Here is a 16,895-nt window from a genome sequence, read left to right as displayed (position 1 = left end):
TTAATTTAATTTTTTTTTTTTTTGAGGAAGATTAGCCCTGAGCTAACATCTGCTGCCAATCCTCCTCTTTTTACTGAGGAAGACTGGCCATGAGCTAACATCCGTGCCCATCTTCCTCTACTTTATATGTGGGATGCCTGCCACAGCATGGGTTGCCAAGCAGTGCCATGTCTGCACCTGGGATCTGAACTGGCAAACCCTGGGCCGCCGAAGCAGAACGTGCGAACTCAACTGCTGCACCATCAGGCCAGCCCCAAGAGAATTTACAGTTTTGATAATTTCTAGGAATAATTTGATGAATTACTTAATAGAGCAAATATGGCTCATGTTGGGCCTTAAAGGATAGAAGTAATTTAGAGATGAGATAGATAAAGAGATAGAATGCTTCAATAAAGATGACAAAGACATTTATGATAGTTTTTATAAATGTTTAGGGTAAATGTTATGGAAGAGGCTATGTGGTTCAAGATAGATTCCAAAAGATCTTGAAGGACAGGCTTAGGATTTTTCACTGCATCAGGAAATTGGACACCATGTAGATTTTTGAATTAGGAATCAATATATTGAAATTGCTTTTATTAATACCCATTTTAGCCAGATTAATCTATAAGTGGCTTGGAAATGCTTTTGAAGGAGATTACTTTTTAATTTTTAGGATAGATATTATAAGGAAATTTTTTTTAAAAATTATGCTTTCTATATTTGATTTTCATAAAATTTGTAGGTTACTTATAAAACAGAATCTGTAATTTGAACTGGAAGTGACTTCTCTTCCACCCTTGTCTGTTTTTTAACCTGGATCTTTCTGAGATTTTTAGTAAGCATCACCATATTTATGACTAGGTTACAGCCTAATGTATAGACTTTTACTTGTGAGGCCCAAAAATACAATTAGATATACCATTTACTCTTAGTATACTTTGAATTTTATATTCTCTTATTTTGCTTAATGTACTATTTGAGAGAAGTATGGCTTATATTTCATAATATATATAAACATTAAAAATTATTAAATTTGCTCTGGCATGTGGTCTGATTTAGATATCAAAATATCCGAACATGTAAGGTCTTACTCACCTCTTTCACCTCACTCCTCTTTTCCTGGGTGCACCACTTAGTCGTGATTTTATTTGCTTGATTGTCTGTTTAATATCTAACTCTGCACCAATTATAACCTCAGTGAAGATGGGGATTGTGTCTATTATGTAGCACTGCTGTACCTCCAGTCCCCGCAGAGGACCCGGCGTTTAGTCAGTGTTCAGTAAATATTTGTTAAATGAGGTGAATGAATGTCCTCTAGACCGAGGAAGTTGTGATTCAATGTTTTTTAAACACATAGGATTGTTAGTTGCCACAAGGAAGCCTGTGTACAGCTAGCTGTTAGACCGCTTCTGCAATTTTCTTTTCTTTATTTGTTCTATTATCTCATACATTGATTTATATTTGAATCAAAGGGCATTTGCATTATTTTAAACGTTAGCTCTCTTATCTATATGTAAGCATAAAATTAGGATTAATGTTTGAAATCCTAAGAAAAACCAGGGCTTGGGTTTATCAGTGAAGAGCTTTCCGGTGAAGCAGTTGCATGCATGTTTTATGAACATTAGAACTAGCAGTGCAGAAAATACATAGAAATTCCCAGCGCACAAGTTATCATTGCCTGAAGGCTGCTGGCTAACTGTTTCCCCACCGCTGTTTAGGAACGTGCTCTTATTTCTTGGGTAAATAGAACATATGTGATGATTTCATTTTTGCAGGCTGTCATACTCTTCATACTTCTTAAACACATCCTTTAATTTTAATATTTTAACATTAAGGAATATATGAATTTTAGGCTTTAATTTGATTCACCAAACAAGTATTGAACTGTGCAAGGCACTGTTTAAAGGGCATACCAATAATGAATTGTTTCTGGCTTTACTTGTCTCACATATTTGTGAGCTAGTTAGGAAATAAGACAGATGCTATAAGGAAGCTACAAAGTGCTATGGGAACATTGAGGAGAAACAGTTTCAACAAGGGTCTCAGTTAAGTGTTCACTGAACTAGGTGATGCTAGACAGGAACATTTAAAGATGAGCAGAATTTCAGGAGGTGAATTGTAAAAACATTGGGACCCCACTGTGTGTTTGGTGTAGGGAGTTGAATTTCAAACCAAACAGGAAATAAACACAAGCATCATATAGAAATTAAACTATCTACTTCCTTATTGGGAGATCTCAATTAGAAACCATAGTCTGGACCTGCATCCACAAGAGACTCAGGTCATGGGCCAACTGTGACTTTTTACACTTTTCTCTTGCTAAATTAGAGAGTATAGATGTCAGTGACAGACTCTCAAGGTCCTACCCACCATGTAATCTCTGCTTCTCCTGTGGGCAGCAGTGACTAAGGATTGAAGAGATTGTCTAATGTGTTTTTCTCTTGGGAGTAGAAGTTTTTGCATGAGAGAGGGGATTAGATTTCTCCCAACAGTATATATCTTAATAGAAGTTGGCTGAAGTTTTACATCATACAAACTTACAATATTTAAATAAAGCCTTTTTAGTTCTAATATTGGCTTTTCTTTAAAGCCATTGTTTTGTTTTGAAGGAAAAACTATTTAATATCCATTCTAGTTCCTCCTCCTTCAAAGATGTTTAAGGGGAAGTCATGTTTGTATTAGTGGAAATCTTTGGCAAATAATATTAAAAAGCTATTACGTCTGATTTGTGAATGAAGCCCAAGGTTGCTTTTAATACCATCATCATAAAATAAGTTAAAGGATATTATTTCACTGTGCAATCTAATAAAGCTGACCGCACTATTAAGATTGATTTAAATTCAATTTTACTTTATGACTAAAATATTTTAATGAAATAATTTTTGTTTCTATAGTGAGGGTAAATTTGTATTGGCAACTTTAGATACAATTCGTTGATAGACTGCAAAGATTAGAATCATTTGTTGCTATCCAGATCTACCTAACTTTCCCAACCTGTCATATTTTATAGAGCAAATATTTGTGGGTTATGGACTTGCGTGTGAGACCTTTGGCTGTGAAAGTTTATTAGCTGACTCCAGTTATGCTGATTTATGCGGTAGTAAATATGATGAAAGAGGAAGGATTATGTTTTACTGATCAGAAAACAGATTGGGAATTAGACTTATTTCAGGTCATCCACTCTCTGGGGGATTTTTGTCTTATAAAAATGTTTGAATGATATAAATGCCCATTTGATAGAACAGAAATAAAAGTCACTTAAATAGTGTTAAAGAAGAGTTGCAGAACTTGTTTTTCTTTTTCTGTGAGCCCTAAATAACTATGCAAGTAATAAACATAAAACTGATGTTTCTCTCTTTAGATAGATATATGCATGTGTAAATATATGTATTCTCTTATATTATGTGAGTTTAAATCTGTAATACTGAGAAAATAAAACTAGCATTTAATCTTTTAGGGTTATTGTGCAGTAACAAAATAAAGTCATAAAATATAGCCAAATAAAACCCCTTCTTGGATTTCTTGGAATGGAGCCGATGTACCCTGAGTCGGTAATTGGGAACGCACAGATGGAGTCAGCCTCCATAAAAACAGTCTTGAACTCGGTAGAGCCTATGGACTCTGGCAGAGATACAGTGATATTAGGAATATTGAACAGTGGCTCGACAAGTAGGCAGCTAAATAATCTTCACCCGAATATTTCCACTTCACACTGCATTATGGCTTCACTTGACGACTTCTGTCTTATCTCTTTCTGCTTTTCTACTCTATTTCTACCACTCGTCTTGGCTTATTATGGCATATACAGGGTGTATTTTTTTTTTAAATGAAAGATCGTTTAGAGAGAAATGAAGGGCTTACTAAAAGGGGCACTCTCCACATAAGCCTGTCCTTTCCCAAACTCTTCTGCAGGTACTGGTGTGAAGAACTGGGCTGCAGACTGGTGAGTGGGTCAGGCAGTGGAAACTGGAGAGATAGCATCCTGGGCATTCTCTCTTTCTCTCTTTCCTTCTCATCCTGTTCTCTCAGAAGCACAGTCAATTTTGCTGTCCTTACTTCTGCTTTCTTTGCCAGACTGTCAAGGGCAGCTGAAGAAAAATCAAATAGTCTTGCGGATCGGTGCTATTACACATGTAAGGTTTTCAGCCTCAGCCAAACCTTGAGTACTGCTCAGCAAAGCCTTTCACTTGTCTCCCAGTCGCTCCCTTTCTCATCTGTCATGCTCTTTGTATTTGCATCTGCTATTCTTTCCCTGAAATACCTTTTGAAAAAGTACCTCTTCAGATAAACCATAGTCATCCTTCAAGACCTGCTGGAATGTAACCTCAATTTCTGAAGCCCATCTTTCTCTTTCCTTTTCCTCCTGCCCATCTTCCCAAGTCTTCTGCCAGCAGAGTTACTTTCTTTTCTTTTGTGCACTTTTTAGCATATCACGAGTGGCATTGTTGTTAGTGTTTATGCCTTTCTCTCCCACGTTCATTAATAGAGGCCTCATTAACTGTCGTCTAACCCAGTGTGTAGCATGTAGTTGACATTGGTATAGGTTTGCTAGGTAAATGAATGCCTGTGAATATATTGTCAGTCTCAAAATGCAGTCTGCTGGAGAAGCCAGAGTCCCCATCTCCTTAACATCTGTCACAAATATCTCCCTGCTTATAATTATCATACTTTGTTTTAAACACATCACTGCATAGTAACAGCATTAAGTCATAAACAGATGGAAGGGCGAGGAAATAGTTCAAAAGATAGTGTAGTTTTCCTACTTTCAGATAAGGCAATAAAATACCTTCAGGTAGATGTCTTTTTTTTTTTTTTTTTAAGAAGGTTTCTCAGGTTCTTAATTTCTGTGAGTAGTTCCTGCCCCAGTTTGTTAGCATAGGTATGCTACCACTTATATGAGCTTTCTCTATGTTTCTTTTCCATCCTCATCACCTCTTCTCTTTGCTACTCTCTGTTGCCTCCTAACTATGGCTCTCTTCTACATAAAATCTACAACTCTTTTCAGATCTCATTTTCATCAGCCACCTGCCAGCTGTTGAGGCAACAGCTGATTTTTGTTACAGAGTGAAAGAGTGTGGCCATTGGTTCACAGCTGCCAAGCTTTTGGTTCGTTTCCCTCACCACCTTGAAGACCCAAGTCCCTTATTACATAAAATAGCCCAGCTGCTATCTTGTAACAGGTGAGCAGGGAAGTGTTTTCTGTAGGATGATTAGTAGTGGGACTAGTTCTGGGGGAGGCTAGGTGGTACCTGACAAACAGCACTTACATCAAGCATCAGGAATGGGTTCAGTCATTGCTATGTTGCCACACATTTGGGCCTCTTAAAGGGTATTTATGAAAAAGTTCTCAAACCTTCAGGACCTGATTATTTGCAAGTGCCCAAAGTTGTTTAGTTTTGCCACACTTTTAGACTTAAATATGTATTTAGGTTGGAACTTAGCAGTATTAACTTTGAATCCATCCCAGTCTGATGCAAATTTTACTTGTTTTCAGTTGTCTTGTTTTTGTCGCGTTGTTATTTTAATTTTGTTTTGTACAGAACAAGTGAAGATTCATTATGCCCTAAATTACAGATTTATGCTAGTAACCTGTTTCCAGTATAATATTTTAAAGACTTTATTTTTTTCCTTTTTTCTCCCAAAGCCCTCTCGTACATAGTTGTGTATCTTTTAGTTGTGGGTCCTTCTAGTTGTGGCGTGTGGAACGCGGCCTCAGCATGGCTTGGTGAGTGGTGCCATGTCTGCGCCCAGGATTCGAACTGGCGAAAGCCTGGGCCCCTGAAGCAGAGCATGCGAACTTAACCACTTGGCCACGGTGCCAGACCCTCCGGTATAATATTTTAGCCAAAATGAGGTTTATATATATATATATATATATATATATATATATATATATATTTTTTTTTTTTTTTTTTTTTGGTAATGGACCAGATTTGGGATGAATGCTTTTTGCTAGGATTACCTATTGTGTAGCATCAAATTTTATCATGTGCTTGTGGGAAAGATACTCAATTTACAATATATACGATAACACAAGTTGAATGCTACTACATATTAGTTTATCTTTCACGCAAACACTATAAATAATAATATAACAATGTGTGATTGAGATTTTTTTTAAAAAAGGCAATACTAAATAATTTTATTTCAGACGTCTTTGTCATGAGCATATTGTCTTTCAAAGCATGATGAAAAGCAATCACTTTTAGTTTTAGCTAAATTCATTTTGCCATTCATTTAACATACTATATTTATTGAGTTCTTATAGTGTTCCAGGCACTAGGTTTTATCCTAGGGCTAGAGAGGTGATGACAACATACAAAGAGCCTTCATCGTATTCGTTGCAATTCAGGAGTACTTTTATAAATAGTAGAAATCTTGCCTGTATACTCTCTCCTATAGGCAGACCAAGATGTATATGGCAATTTGTGTGTTGTAAATTCTATAAAATGTTTAGCTCTTTTCTTTTTTGTTTTGTTTTTTGGTAAAGATTTTATTTTTCCTTTTCTCCCCAAAGCCCCTCGGTACATTGTTGCATATTTTTAGTTGTGGGTCCTTCTAGTAGTGGCATGTGGGACGCCACCTCAGCGTGGCCTGATGAGCGGTGCCATGTCTGTGCCCAGGATCAGAACCAACCAAACCCTGGGCTGCCCAAGTGGAGTGCGCGACTTAACCACTTGGCCACAGGGCCGGCCCCCAGCTCTTTTCTAACAGTTCGCAAGGCATTTACTTTTTGATAGTATAAATTGTAAAACCTACGTAGGTTTTTAAATACCTTAACTGCATAATTTGTGATGGGAGTTAAAAATATGTCAAAGGGTATGTTTTCTCCGATACTTCTCACTTATTGCTGTAATTTGCAGTTGTCCATTTCCCCACCACAGAATGGGTGTTAAGTATTGACTTTTTTCTGGCAGTCAGTCAGTTGCGGGGGTTTCTAGTTGAGTAATAGAAGGATAATTTTGCTATCATTTATGTTCTATCTATATAGTTTTATATTTTTAATATATTTTCACATAAAAAGTTGAATTACATCTTCCCAACCTCTTTGCTATTGAGGTATACCAGAAATTATGATTCCCCTTTCTTAGATAATAAAATGATACTCAAAAGTGTCAATAATAATAATAATAGCTGTCATTTATAGATCAGGAATAAATATTTGTCAAGAACAATACCAGAAACTATATGTTATAGTAGTCATGGAAGTTATGCATTATTAACTTCTTTTTACAGTTGAGAAAATTGAAGTTCAGACATGGTAAATGCCTTCCTTGTTTCCTGGCTACATCAGGATTTGAACCCAGATCTGCCTCCAAAATTTCCGTGGATTATCTGTCTGTCATACCCTGTGTCCCTTTTGCATGAATTAACCAAAATCATTTGGCCAGTTATTATCAGAGCTGAAATATCCTGATCTTTTGGAACAATCTGGTGCATCATTCACTGACTCATTATTCGTCCAAAAATTGTATATTGCATGCTGACTCTCTTCTGGTGAGTATATTTCCTTGCTCATAGAGTTAATAACAAAGAAACTTATTTGAATTCTCAGTTTAGTAGTAAGGCTTTAAAGAAACGTGAAACTATTAAAAAAAAAAGTTAGTTTGGGGCTGGCCCCGTGACTGAGTGGTTGGGTTCCAGCGCTCTGCTGCGGCAGCCCAGGGTTTCGTTGGTTTGGATCCTGGGCATGGACATGGCTCTGCTCATTGAGCCACAAGTGGAGGGACCCACAACTAAAGATGTACAACTGTGTACTGGGGGGCTTTGGGGATAAAAAGGAAAAAAAATCTTAAAAAAAAAAAAAAGTTAGTTTGATTTATGTTTTAGAGCTATTCTGTTTACTCCAGACATCCCCACAAGGAGAGTGTAGTAACTTAGTTTGAATGCCGTTTAAGAGTTTTAGGGGGCAGACTGCTGTGTGTGTGAAATGCAGTGTTGCCTCTCTGAATTGAAACATTTCCGTTTACTTGTCTTTGCTTCTTTAGCAGTTACATCAAGTGCTACTCTAGAGTAAACTTTTTTGTCATTCTTATAGATTTTCAGATTTCTAAAGCAGATCTTTGGTAAGTTGTTGAAATGCTTCATTTCAGAAAGTTACATATGACTAGGCATGCTCTAAATTGAAAAGTTAAATTAAATTACTACTTATGTAGCATTTCTTTCCAAATATTGAGTTGGATTTCCATTACTTACTAAGCGACTCATCAGTGATTTTATTTCCCCTGCCTTAGTCCATTTATTATTTGTTTAAAGTCCATTCAAAAGCAAATTTCGCTGTTATTTTATGATCAGTTGACTAAGCAGCAAATGCTGGGTTAATATTAACATATTGATTACTTTTTGTTCTAATTTGATCTGCAAGAAAATCCGAAGTGATTTGTTTGTGGGTTGATAACAGGTGTGCTGAAATGGTTAATAGCTAAAGCATCTAAAATTAGCTATCTTGTATTTGTCTCGAATACTCTCTTCTTTGAGACACTAACCAATTTTTCTTTTAACAGCACATCTAATCAATTTCAAAGTGAAGAAAAATAAAGCCTGAGCCAGTTTTGAAAATTATTCCTCCTTGAAATGTTCTGAGTGCTGGAATTTATTTTACAGTTCCAGCTAAACAGGCTTCTCGACTGAAAAGAAGGGGATGAATAGTGTCTAAATCTGCTTTAGGAGAGAGCTTGTTTATCGAGCTACACCTCATTTTCCTTTATCTGTCACTGCGTAAATAATAGGCAGAATTTCTTGCTTGGTTGTATTCTACGTGCACAGCATAAAGCTTAGAGTCAACTAACTGTAGCATTTCTGATTCTTCCTTAAGCTCTCTTTTTCTTGCTAAGCTCCCTTCCCCATCTCACCTTCCTGCCTGCCATATGATCCAAACAGAATTCTGCAGTTTAGACAATTATAGTCTCCAGTGTCTCTCTTTAAATTTGTATGTTCAGTCTTGAAATGAAGTATAGTTCCTTTGCAGGATGAAATAGAAATTACAGTGAAGTAGACTATTAGGAATAAATTGATTTTTTTTTTTAAGGAGCTTTCAACGTTTTGTTTGGCAGCGTTTTTCTGTAAAGGTAATACATTAGTAAGGATTAGCTGTGTCTGATGGCATTTATCAGAAAATTCAATGTAGTAGGGGCTTAAACAGTATAGAAATTTATTTCTCTCTCTTGGAAAAGCTGTTTATCAGTAGGCAGTGCATGGCTCTGTGTTGTCTCCATGATCTTCAGAAACCAAGGTTTCTGCCTCCTTCAACATTTTGGTTCTGGCTTTCATTCTCAGGATGACCTCATGTTACAAGATGGCTTCTGGAGCTGTAGCTCTCTCATCTATATTCCATATTGCAGGAAGGAAGGAAACAAAGCTGGGAGGACAAAAGGAATGCCTTTCCAACTGAATCAGCAGCCTTCCAGGAAACTCCGTACAACATTTATATATATCATTAGCCTGAACTTAATAATATGGCCACATCTAGCTGAAAGGGTGGTTGGGAAACCCGGTTTTTAACTGGGTGCATTGGCCTATTAAATAAAATGAAGAAAAAAGGAGAGAATGGATTTTATGTGCAGCTAGCAGTCACTGTCAGTGTTCACATACATAATGATTACTTCTCCGTTTTCTGTTTCGTCATTTATAAAATGGGCAAAAGAGTATCTTCCCCATGGGGTTTGTATGAGGGTGCAGGGGGATACTGCATGAATGATAGTTAGTCGTGGAACACAGTAAACATTATCTTGGTTGCTTTTCAGTTCTCATTTTCCTTATCATTATTGTAACATTAGAGCAGCAGGAAGTCTCAAGGCTTTATGGACACTTAGGATATGATGATCCACATTAACTTGTGAATTATTTCACTTTTGGGACTAATGTGTGCTTTATTTGCAGTTGGTGTCTCCTTGTATTGTCTCTCTTCTTTAATGCCTTACACAGCGTGTGTACGTTCTATCTTCATGCCCTATATATAACTGAGAACTGGGGATTAGTTACTCTTTGAAGTGGAAAAGGATTAGCCACAGCAGTGATTAATCTATTCTAAAATTCTGGGGACTACAGAGTTCACGGAAACAATCAGTCTACCTAAAGCAGCAGCTTGCTCCTTAGTAAAGGGCAATGCATAGGGTCGGAAAAGAAGGGCAGCCTTGGGCAAGTCACATGGCTGTTCTCCTTGTCAAAGGAGGGATTGGATTGGCTGACCTCTGAGGTCCTTCTTCTTAAATAATATGACTGTAGGCATCCCATTCTGTTCAGATCTTTTCAGACCAGTTACGTTCTTGTGGGGTTTGCTAGCTTGTAGATGGAGGTGGGTAGTGAGGGGCTGCCTGGTGCACTTTAAGGGGCCCTTATAATTTCACACCATTGCCTTTTGCTGCCTAAGAGACTAACTTCTTTGTTTTCCTCTCTTGAGTTCTAAGACGTGCAGATTATTCAGACGTGAACTACTCCAAGTAAATAATTCCTGAGAATCAAAGAGTTTAGAGATATTACATTAACATTTTTGTTCTTGTTGTTAAATGGCTATAGGATTAGACATTATTTTCCTTTGCAGTAATACATTTTTGACATGTCCTTTTATGAAAGGAACTGGACTTTTTTTCTCCCACATGAACAGTGTATTACTAATATCTGAGTTCTCCCGAGTAACTCCAGGTAAATACTCGTTCTGGTATTTGGTAGTTCTGTGTCTTTGGAGGAGATTACTTACACTCTCAAAGACTTAGTTTTCTCATCCGTAGAAATGACAATATTTATTCTCCTTGTTTTAGAGGGCTATGAGGGAGAGTTAAATAAAATCATGAATGTGAAGTGTTAACAGTATGTCTGGAGCAAGAGATTATTACAATTATTGTTTTATTACTAGTGTTACTACTGTTACCGTTATGGAGAAGGACTTAGATAGCTGGCTAATTTAACTAGGGTGATGGTCCATTTATCTGTTGCTGCCTAACAACCTATCGCAAATCTAATGGCATAAAACAACAACCGTTTTATTATGTGCACAAATTCCGCAGGCAGAATTCTCGCAGGGCAGAGAGGTGACAGCTTGTCTCTGTCTGCAGTTGTCTAGGGCCTCAGTGGGGAAGATTCCAAAGGCTGGGGGTGCCTCAGGTCCGAGGCCTGGATCAACGGAAGGCTCCTTCACTCACATGTCTGGTTTCTGGGCTGCGGTGACTTGAAGGCTGTGTCCAGCTGGACTCTTGACTAGAGAACCTACACATGGCCTCTCCATGTGGCTTGGACTTCTCCCAGCATGACAGCTGTGTTTGGAGGGGGAAGATTCAGAGATCGAGTGTTCCAAAGGACCCAGGGGAAGCAGCATGGCATTTTATGACCTCGCTTCAGAAGGCACATAGCATCACTTCTGCCACATTCTCTTAACTGAAGCATTCACAAGCTCTCCTAGGTTCAAGGGGAGGGCACATAGATCTTTGGTGTCATTGGAAGGAATGTCAAAGAACTTGGGGCTATCTCCAGTGCCCTACTGTTCTGTGTAGAAGGATGAACAGTGACAAGGAATAAACATGATTTGATTTGAAAACAGGTTTCCTATAAATTATTCTTTAATGTAACTCTAATCTGTCACCATCTCATATGGGCAAGCAAAGTTTTTCATCAAAGACCTAAAATCACTGTAAATGTAATCCTAGCTTTTAGTCTTGCTCGTCTTGGACCTTTATACTCTCAACTCTAGAATAACTCTTTCTTTCAAAAAGTTTCAAAGTCATAGTGGTTCTCAGGCAGGCATATTTTATTTTTCTCATATAGAAGTTTTCTCTGTGTAAGGTTTTTATGAAGATTAAATTGCCTATTTTTAAAATGCTTACAACAGTACCAGGTATGCCATAAGTCCAATGCAAGTGTTCGTTAAAATAAAAAAAAAAAAGCCTATAAACCCCTTTTAAAATGCCATAAGGAATAATAGGAAGTAAATTATTCCTTTTTTTTTTTTTTTTTTTTGTTGAGGAAGATTAGCCCTGAGCTAACATCTGTTGCCAATCCTCCTCTTTTTACTGAGGAAGATTGACCTTGAGCTAACATCCGTGTCCATCTTCCTCCACTTTATATGGGGGACACCTACCACAGTATGGCTTGCCGAGTGGTGCCATGTCCATACCTGTCATCTGAACCGGCAAACCCTGGGCCACCGAAGCGGAATATGTGCACTTAACCACTGCGCCACTGGGCCGGCCCCTATTCTTAAGTCAATATAACATTTACGATATTGTACCATTATTGTCACTACAATATTTTGTCAAAAGATTTGTAAACAAAGGTGACTTTGATAAATTGTTTTAAAGGTCAAAATCCATTGTCAACAAAATAGTGATTCAAAGTTTCTAATGACAGTGAGTGAATATTCTTCTTTCTAAGGGCTGTAGTTACAATTATATTTCAGATGCGAATGTCTCATTAATTTTCCAGGTTAATCTCTGTTACTTATTTGGAAGCAACAGCATATCGTTAAACTCAGTGAATAGCTCACTTGTTCAGATTGTTGTGTTTTAGATCATTTATTTGTGTTTCAATTGTCTCAAATTAAGTGAACATTGTTTTTTTTGAGGAGCCCTGGTGGCTTGTTTCAAAACCTGAGATTATGGCACCCAGCGGTTAATGATACCATTCTAAGCTTATTAAAAGCAAAAAGGAAATATATTTACATCTAAAAACCTTACTTTCTTCTGCTCACTATTAAGCCTGCTGTTTCATTTTTATTTATGGTGACCTCATATTGGGAGCACCTTGCATAAGTAAGAGTCTGAAAGTTATTTGAATCGCCAGGATAAAGGTGCCTTCTTTTGGCGCTTTTCCCCTCTGAGTGAGGTTAAAGTGTGTCAGGCAGATTGTTTTAGTTACTTATCCTCAGTCTAAGCCAGTTATATGAGCAGTTCTGACAGTTAACTTTGTAAATCATTCAGGAATCTGACTGCTTTCTCAAAACATACCTGGGCCTTTAGGCAGGAGTCTACAGGTGATTGCCCCTGGATGTTTGCCTAAAGATGATTTAGAAAATTGGTTGGATGCTTTCCTCTTCCCCAGCTATCAAAAATTAACCTGCCAGAAATGTGCAGACACAGCAACGTTATGTTAATGATTCTGACTCATGCACAAGACTTTTTTTTTTTAAAGCTGGCTATTCCCAATTCCAAAGATTCAGCATTTATTATTTGGTCATTTACTTTTGTATTTGTGCTATGAATAGGATATTCGTTGTCAGCTTCCTTGACTGTCTCGAACCTCTAGGGTGTTGACTCGGTGTATTTATTGAAGGCAGGTAACTAACGTTCTCTTATTCCAGTGGTGAACACGCTTCTCATTTGCTGGGGAAAAAGAGGAAAACCTTTGAGCCTAAGACTTAACTCCAAGAGGGACTGTTGTCTGACTTCCAAACAGGCCAGGGAATACATTGTGCTGTGGGCTCCCCGTGGTACTCATTAAAGCATCCTGACTGGGTCACAGGGGTGAGAGCCGAGAGAGCTGAGGGGGCCTCGTTCCTGACTGTACACAACTTTGTTTATATGTTCAGTTTTACTCATACAGGTATGTCTTTATGATTTAGTATATAGCCACCGCCTTTTTATAAATTTATAAATTACTAAGTTCATTTCTAGAATTATTATGGACTTTATAATTAATATGCTTTGAAATTTTACATAGATGTTAAATTCTTACATCTGTGAGGATCCAACCAGATGATCTCCAAAGGCTTTTGCAGCTCTAAGTCCCTATGATTCTGTGACCCTAATTATTTTTGTATAATTAAGCCTCTAGTTTTGTTTTTTACCTTTGCTTAATACTAAGTGTAAATGTTATCCTGATCAAAGTGCTATACAAACAATCAAGTTGCATTATCAGTAGGAATGGTTGAGAAAAGGAAAGCTTTCTACCTTAGCTTTTCCCATTGTAACCACTTCTCAACCTCATTGAGCATTTTTTCTTTCCAGTTCAGGAGTTCATTTACATTCGGAATCTTTGGGTCGAGCCACTCTTCTGTCCCCCATTCACTCCCACCATGTAGAAGTGTGCTTCAGTCCTCTGGAAGTTTGAAAATGAGGATCCTGAACTTAGGAGCTTTAAGCGCCAAGCGGATATCCTTAATGAGTTAGGCATATACTGTGTAAGTGTGGCCAGATCCTCAGATTATTTTCCAAGAAACCAGGAACCCAGATTTTTATTGTTAAATGTTATGCCATCTTAGTGCTGTTTGAAATTATTTGAAAACTCTGAAAAAAAAGGAATAAAAGAGATGGGACTCTGCAAGACCAGGTCTACTGGTTCTTTAATCTCTGCTTTAAGACCAGGCACGCTCTTCAGCTTCGTGCTGATAGATTTTCTGTTGTGAAGCATTCCTCCAAACAGACCCCTCCCCTTGGGGATCTCCACTCCTCACTGCTGTCTTGTGCAAGTGTGAACTTGCCTGGGAACTATAATTATCCCTGGATTTTGACAGATGTTCCTCAGTCGTCCGTTACCATGCTTGTTAAGTTCCTGAACAAATTTCCATCTCCTGAACTAACAGCACATTCGTAGGCGTCCAGGATTGATGCTGACCTTCTGGTTATCCACACACTCAAAACTCTTCCTTTTTACCACTTTCTTTCTTGTGGATCAGCCCAGAACTTTTTACATGTTTTCTGATGTATTATTCATCTTTCAGAGTCTACTCTTGATTCAGTGCGCATCTCAGTACCAGTGGTTTCTTTCATTCTAATTATCTTTTCATTTCTGTCATAATATGCCCCTTCTTAGCACTTTTAGTACTCTTGCACTTTTTCATTAATGGAAAGAATGGGATGGATAATGTACACAAAGTAATTCAAATTGTAGCATAAATATAGTGACCACACAGTAGATTAAAGAACAATCCTGTGGGCTGGTATTAGAATGACAACACCTGACTGTGAAATCCGTTTGTTGCTGGCAGTCAGGGTTGATATCCCGTTGTTCTTGAACACAGACTTGCTCACTTCTGTGAAATTTCAAACTGGATAGTTCTCGAGAAAAGAGTTTCTGTTCTGAAGTAGTTCTTATGGCACAGAAGTTATAGTATATACACAGACTGGTGACTAGAGTTCCTGTTCCTGAAATGATTCAGCTGGTCCTCTTATGAAGTGGTTTTTGGGTGCCTCTTACTATACATCAGTTTGATTTTGTTTCTGCATTTCCCATTGTATGGACAAGACTGTCATGAATGATCTTGCCAGTTGCCTTGTTGAAACCAGTTAAATTCTATCTTCGGCATTTTCCTGCTATACATGTCTGTTTTGTCCTGAAAGGATGATATTAGAGATGCCATTCTTGATTATGTATTATTTTTTGGTTAAGAGTTTGGCACCTGACCTAACAACTGTTGCCAATCTTTTTTTTCATTCTTCCCCCCAAAGCCCCCCAGTACGTAGTTGTAGATTCTAGTTGTGAGTGCCTCTGGCTGTGCTATGTGGGATGCCACCTCAGCATGGCCTGATGAGCGGTGCCATGTCCGCGCCCAGGATCCGAACCAGCGAAACCCTGGGCCGCTGAAGCGGAGGGCTCGAACTCAACCAGTCAGCCATGGGGCTGGCCCCTGATTATGTATTCTGAGGAAGACATGCATTAGTGTCTTATGTTGTCTGAGGATCTATTAAATGCGTTTCTTTCTCACAACAATGTTATGAAGAGATGCTATTATTACTGTTTTACAGAGGGGAAGCCAAGATAATAGGAGTGGAAATTGCTTGCCTAGATCACATGGGTGGTCAATTAGTTCTGGGCAGTTGAGCATGGAAGTCTCACTCATAACCATTGCTCAGTACTGTCTGTTGCTCATTACTTCATTTCGGATAACTCATGGTTAATGTAGTGAGGTTAGTTCCTGATAAACAATAAATCCTTTTCTAGCACCATACAAATCAATTCCTAATAATATAAGTTGTTATGGAAGGTTTTCTAAGAATAGTGTAAAACTCTTCTGTCAATATTTTGAAGAATTACTTCTCTCCTCTTTTCAAACTGAAAATGCATTTGTCTGTTTGTCCGTGGTCTTCTGCTCCCTCTCCAATCTTTTGAGTTCCTTCCAAGGTCTGTTGCAGTTGTTTGATCTGTTTTGCATGTCCTCTCAAAAAATCCAGTCCTTAGTCAAATGGTCCAGCAATTGGAATACTTCTCCAGCAACCAAGTGTTTCTCAGAACACATTTTATCTTCAGCTTCACTTTTCCTTCTGGCCAGTTTTTCTTCCTCTCTTTTCTGTCAAGTGGTCATTCTCTTTGACAGAGAATTCTGAGACAGAATGAACATTAACTGTTTAACTATCTTTTAATCGTCCTTTACCTTTTATACCATTAATCTCAAAATGTATGCCTTTTCCTTCCTTGTTTGTAGGTGTTTGCATATTGTTTTCAATTATCGCAGCATTGGTATTTAGCTGGAAGAGAATTTAAAAGTAAATCAGAAGTTATCTTTTCTGCAAAGCTGAGTAGATTTTGTGAAAACTCCAAGAGTTTTCTCTGAGCTGGTACCAATAATTACCAACATTTTTTTAAATTTTCTCGGCATAAGCAAGTAGAAGGACTTGACATTTTCAGGAACATCATTCATATCGTTCAAGGTAAATCTCCAAAGGTTAGCTTCTTTTGTGTGTTTATTTATTTGTTTTGTGTGAAGAAGTATTGTGAGTTATTGTACACCAAATCAAACACAGGAAGCACATTTTTACTTTACTTTGCCAATGATTCACTTTATGTTAATTTTTACCTTCCATCAAGTATCATCTGGAAACCAACTTAGTTTATAAACTCTAAGGCTGATTGAAGACATCCAAGGTAGAATCATATTTTAAAATGCAAAGCCAGTTAAATTGGTAGTGTGTTTGACTATCTGTAATCTCATATCCTGTCATTTGTATTGATGGAAAAAAGAATCTGTGCCTTTGAAAAACTGTATTTAA

General features: G+C 37.7%; 1 protein-coding gene across 32 annotated transcripts in view; it reads left to right on the top strand.

Moving 5' to 3' along the window:
• The window catches only part of ADGRL3 (adhesion G protein-coupled receptor L3), a 798,980-nt gene that overhangs the window by 39,649 nt on the left and 742,436 nt on the right, over positions 1 to 16,895 (top strand). The gene's annotated exons all lie outside the window — the stretch shown is intronic.

The sequence above is a fragment of the Equus asinus genome, chromosome 3 (assembly GCF_041296235.1).
Source record: "Equus asinus isolate D_3611 breed Donkey chromosome 3, EquAss-T2T_v2, whole genome shotgun sequence".
NCBI lineage: Eukaryota > Metazoa > Chordata > Mammalia > Perissodactyla > Equidae > Equus > Equus asinus.
This window is presented reverse-complemented; position numbering and strand designations above follow the sequence as displayed.